This window comes from Peromyscus maniculatus, chromosome 7 (assembly GCF_049852395.1).
Source record: "Peromyscus maniculatus bairdii isolate BWxNUB_F1_BW_parent chromosome 7, HU_Pman_BW_mat_3.1, whole genome shotgun sequence".
NCBI classification, from domain to species: Eukaryota; Metazoa; Chordata; class Mammalia; order Rodentia; family Cricetidae; genus Peromyscus; species Peromyscus maniculatus.
In genome coordinates, this window is record NC_134858.1 from 21,414,188 (window position 1) to 21,420,187 (window position 6,000).

The following is a 6,000-nucleotide window of genomic DNA, read 5'->3' on the forward strand; positions in this document are numbered from 1 at the left end:
TTACCTTTTTAAATGAGCTGAATAGGTACAATACCTTAATCAAGAACAGAAACATATACAGTATAACAAAAATAACCTTAAATTTGTATCAATATACAAAAATCCATACCATTAAAAAATTGAGACTAGTGATTGTTCAAAAGTAGACTCAACAATCCATCCTTTTATCTCATCATTTCTGTACTATATCCCTCTTTTTTCTCTTCAGAAAGAGATCTCTGAATCTAATCTCCTTTGTCCAGCTTTTTCTTGAACAGGACTAATAACAATTTGTCACCACCTCCCTAAGCAATGACAAACATCTATAACCCATCAAATGATAAAAAACAACCCATCCCACCTCTTTGGAATATGGGCGTCATGTTCTCTAGATTGCTTCCTGTTGTCTGGTGGTGATGGCATCTTTAGGGAACATGAGAAAATTGAGGTAATGGTCAAGTCCTGGGAAAACTAGCCATAACATTTGCTGTCCAGTCTCTATGTAATAGGAAAGCACAAGACTTATCTGAAGTCCTGTAGAACTCTGAGGAAACTGCAACAGAGGCACTCTGAGAAGCTAGATCACCTGGGTCACCCATTTTTATTGGTCTCTGGTCTCCTTGTTCTGAAAACATTTCAGAGGTAACATACATATCTGCATTAACACAAGTATGGACTGCATTGTACACAAGCCAGCCAAAGATGATTTTTTTGTTTGATGTTTGAGCAGGTAAAGTATGTACCACCTGTCTTGTTTTTCTAGGTTTATTTCTTTATGTCTGTAGCCAGGACTTTCAGGGGGTCTTCCCTGATCAAACCTGATCTTTATCAACCTTGAAGGAATCTGTGGAAACAAAAGCATAACCTCTTCCCCAAAGCAATGCATTTTACGATTTAATTTTAAAGTTAAGGCATTCCTAAAGTATCTAGGCTGGTTTAAATCAGCAATCTCTTTTACAATCCCATGTCTCTCAGCAGCTGTTGTTTGCTCATCAGCAATCAAAAAATTCAAAGTCAACTAAGACACCATACAGGATCCAGACTCCCTTGTATTTCCCATCTTTATGTGGCTTATCCTTTTTATATTATTTTATTCTCTCTTTAAAGACTTTATTATTTATAAACTCCCCCCCATGACTGTCTATACTCATTTTCTTTTCTTTTTAAAACCTTGCACATTTTTAAACACGCTGTATCCTTAGAGGATTTTTCCTTTCTGGATCTGTCTTTACTGAGTTCTCACAGTGTTCTCTGACCACACGAGACAAAACTTAAGCTGCCATGTCTGTCACCATGCAGTTCAGCTTAACACATCGAGCTGGTGGCTGGCTCCTGCTCACAGGAAGTGGTTGGTAGCTGTGCCAGCAGCTCTGTCTGCCAAGCACTGGCCCACCTGAGATACACCAGGACTAGGAATCCACATCCAGTTCCTTGTCTTGAACTTTTCTTAGCTTGCTCAGGCCCTGTGTTTGGATATTCAAGCCCCAACATTGGATGCCATATGTAGACACTTTTTTTCCTGCTGAGGCTCTCATTCCTTTCCCTACTACAAAACTCAGCCAGGGTGATTAAAACTCCTATCACGGTATGACCTTCCGATCGTCAAAACCCAAAGGCCAATTCCTTTCACTTGCTATAAAAACCCAAATTCCTTCCAAGAACTAGAAAAGGTACCATTATATGGAATGAGAGGGCTATATTTATATATTTAGGAATATATATATATATATATATATATATATATATATATATATTCCATAAGTTTGGGAGAGAGCAAGGGGATGTATGAGAAGGATTGGAGGGAGGGAGGGGAAGGAGGGAATGATGTAATTATAATATCAATTTATGTATGTATGTATGTATGTATGTATAATAGGGCTGGAGAGATGGCTCAGTGGCAAAGAGCACTGGCTGCTCTTTCAGAGGACTTAAGGTTGATTCTGATCACTCACATGGCAACCAACAACTGTCTGTGACTCCAGTTCTAGGGAATCTGTGGTGGTTTGAAAGAAAATAGCTGCAAAGGGGAGGCACTATTAGGAGAGTGTCTTTGTTGGAGTAGATATGGCCTTGTTGGAGGAAGTGTGTCACTGTGGGGTTGGACTTTGAGGTCTCCTATGCTCAAGATACTCTCAGTGAGACAGTTCACTTCCAGCTGCCTGAAAGTCAAGAGGTAGGACTCTCGGCTCCTTCTTCAGCACCATGTCTGCCTACATGCCACCATGCTTCTCATCATGATAATGGACTAAACATCTGAAAATGTAAGCCACCCCAACAAAATGTTTTTTCTTTGTAAGAGTTGCCATGGCCATGGAATCTCTTCACAGCAACAGAAACCTTAACAGGATCCAACACCCTTTTCTAGCCTCTACATGCACCAGGCACAAATCTTATACACTAAAGTACATGTAGTCAAAGCAGTCACACACAAAATAAAAGTAAATAATCTTTTAAAAATAAGAGAAAACATAGTATTAAGATGTGAAGCCTTTAGACAGTGTTTAGGTCATGAGAGATTGCCCTCATGAACTGGCTACTGACTTCTGAAGAGACTGAAGGGGTAGGTTTGCCTTTTCTTTTTCTTCTACTATGTGAACACACATCATCTGTCCCCTCAAGAAGACTTGGAATTGAAAGCATCAACTTGGAAACACAGACTATGTACTTACCACAAAACAGCAAAATATAACAGATCTATTCATAAGCTTTTGTCTCTCCTTTCTCCAACTAGATGTTATTTCACGGCAGCAGAAGTTTTGTTTTATTACGTGGCATTCCTCCAGCACTCAGAATAGTATCTGACTCACAGTAGATAAAAATTTTGCTCAGGGAGGATCCTGCAGAGGGAAGGGAGGCAAACTAATCTAGTTGGACAGTCTTTCGTGTCTTTACAGAGAAGATACCAGTGGGAAAGTGTAGGCTCCAGAGCTTGGCATGTGCCCTAAAGGATGTCATGCTTTGGGTCTTGTTCTCTGTCCTTCAGATACTTTAAGTGCTTAGGCCAGGTTGGCTGCATGGCCAAGAACATGACAGTCACTGCTAGCTCAATTCTGAGGTCTCCTGGCACAAAGCCCCAAGTCCTCTTGTTCTCCAAGAATCTGGCCGTTAGAGCCATGATGCAAATGAGAGCCTTCTGGAGCCCTCCCTCATGCAGTTTCTCTTAGCACATATGTAATTCCTCCTTGGGGAAGAATTTGCTTGCTTTTCTGAGCATAAGAAATTTTACTCTAATAGCAGACAGAGTTAAAATTCAGGACTGATTTTAGAGTTCTGATTTTTGCACAGAGCAGTATTGTCAGGAAAGGGAAAGGCAAACAGGTGTTTGGCAGTGGGCTTCTGAAGGAATGATAGGGCAATACAAAAGCTAACAAAGGACGATGACATGCAGGAACCAATCCTGCTCTACTAAGAGATGATAAAACACAGCAGACAGTCAAATCCGGTCAACTGCTTATTTTATAAATAATGTTCTGTTGGTATACACCCTGCTCATTATTTACAAATTGTCTGAGGTGACTTTTGTGGTATAAGGACAGAGATGAGTAGGTGTGATAGCACACTGTGACCCATACAATCTAAAATATTACCATTTGGAAACCTACAGTAAAGTTTACTTACCACTGGACTAGTGGGAAAAGCTGAATACCAGGAACCTGACTGACCTAGGCTCTGGTTTATGGTCTATAACTTAAGACATTTATATGGACAACTGGTCTACCTTCAAAGAGCCATATCTTTTTAACTTTACATATGAGATATGATCTAGATTAATGTACATAGATTAATGTTGACTTAGAAGTTCCTAGTCTAAAAGAAGATTTATAATACTAATCGGTTGAACAATAATAACTGAAAACAGGACCTTGAATTGTGGTGGGAGTATGCTCAGTGTTCTGTGAATCAAATAGAGATATGGGGGCAATCAAATGAAGTAAACTATGAGGAAATCTTGAAGGCCTGCTATGCCTTGTTGGTGTTATGGCACATAAAACCTCTTCACTGTGTCTCCTGCTACACATTATATACAAGGAGAAGACAGCAGCTTCTCTGGCAGCCTTCTCCCAATCCAGGAAGCTGATGCGGAGCCTAGAATGGCCCTTACTGTGTGTCTTCATTACTGTTCTCATTCCTGTGTCAAAATATCTGACCAAAGGAATTTAAGAAAGAAGGGTTAATTTGGCTCACAGTTTGAGGATGGTAGAGGTCATGGTTGCAAGAATATAAGGCAGATGGTTACATTAGATCTGTAGTCAAGAAGCAGGGAGAGATGAATACTGGTGCTCAGCTGGATTTCTCCTTTATCCCCACCACAGAAACAACACCATCCTTTTTTTTTAAGATTCACAATTCCTTGTTACTCCCTACCTCTCTGTTAGTTAAAGAGTTTTGTTTACATGCTGGGAAACCAGACAAAGACACACTATCCCAGAGAGAGGCATCTTTTACTCTGGCCTCCTGCGTGTGCGTGACTAGGAAGGAGGGAGGCCCAGGTACTATGCCTCAGGCTCCATGGCACATTTCTCTGAGATGCTGGACTTTGCTTTGGCAAAACCCATGGTTGCTTTCTGCTTTTTGATGCCGTCCTAGATGCTAGTCCGTGGAATGGCTTCTCACCTAGTCTGGAACTTCTCACCTCGGTCTAGAAACTCCCTCATTCATATCCATGCCCAGAGGTTTGTCTTCTAGATGATTCTAGATCCTGTCAAAATGACAATTGATATCAACTCTCCAAGTGTGTTTCCCATACTTGGGGTGGAGGGTAGATTTTTAAGTCACTCCAAGTCATACAGAAGATGTTGAGAAAAAATAAGACCCTAGTGGGGCGGAAGTGGGTGGGTCCCTCTGATGCCGCTCACCCCTTGCTTCTATTGTTACTGTTCAGCTCTGCTCTTCCTTTTTCTAGATGTAAAACTTCACTGGTTCTTTTTTTTTTTTTTTCATTTTGTTTTTATGTTTTCTACTCAAAGCACTCCTGTCTACTCTTGGCTAACTTCCCTGGCCTCCTGTAGTCTGAGCTGAGAGCCTGAGACTGGCAGTCAGAGAAAGCCAGCTTTGTACTCCACGTTCATTATTAGCACCTAGTATGACCTTGAAAAAGTTGCTTAATCTTTCTGAACCCCTGTTTCATGGGCTGTAAAATGAAGACAATCCATCCTCATTAAATCACTGTGGAAATGCTAATGGGATTGGATAACCCCTTCCTGCACCCCTCCCCGCTTGCCCTTTACAAAAGTGGTTGAACAACTTACAAATTAGATGCTTTGAAGTCAGAGACAGCCTCTGTTGTCATTTCCAGGAGATGAATCCTGGCAAGGCCCTGTGCCTGGTTTTTTTTCTTTTTCATTTTTTTTTTTTTTAAAGCTTTGCTGACATTTATATATAGAAAATATGGAGGCGTTTATCATCCACTTCTTTTAGAACAAGCTCCCACAGGTCTGAAACTTTTCAAAATAGAGACATATTTAAATGTATATGAAGAGCATAGAAGGATAAAATCCTCGTGTGAAGTCAGGGAAAGACTCTGTGATTAGAGAGAGCGCGGCTCAGAAGCCTGCATGTTCTAGCTTTCTTCTTGCTTGGAAAGGAATGGGCTGTGCCAGGAGGAGCACAGAGTGGTCACAAGTTTATTGGATTATGTTGAAAATGCCAGATAAAGGAACATATCATTTTTTATTTGCCACAGAACCCGTTTCTTCTAAAAAAAATTGTGACCTAGAAACCTCCTATAGGATATTAGCGTTCTCTGGGCCAGTATCATTCTCAACCAAGTGTTTGTCCTTACACCTTCAGAAAAGCAAAATGTAGGGTAGAAAGGTGGGCTGAGCCGGAAGCCCCTGTAACCAGATGGCAAAGCCAGGAACCAAGTCCATTTGACTCAGCTGATCTCCCCAGTCACCATGAATTCTCAGCAATATGCCTCCAGGAAACAGTCTCCTGAGTTCAAGCCTCATGGTTGTTCCCTGGGACAAGCAGGCCAGGGACACAGAATTGCTCTGGTAATATTTTTAAAAGTTCACCTAG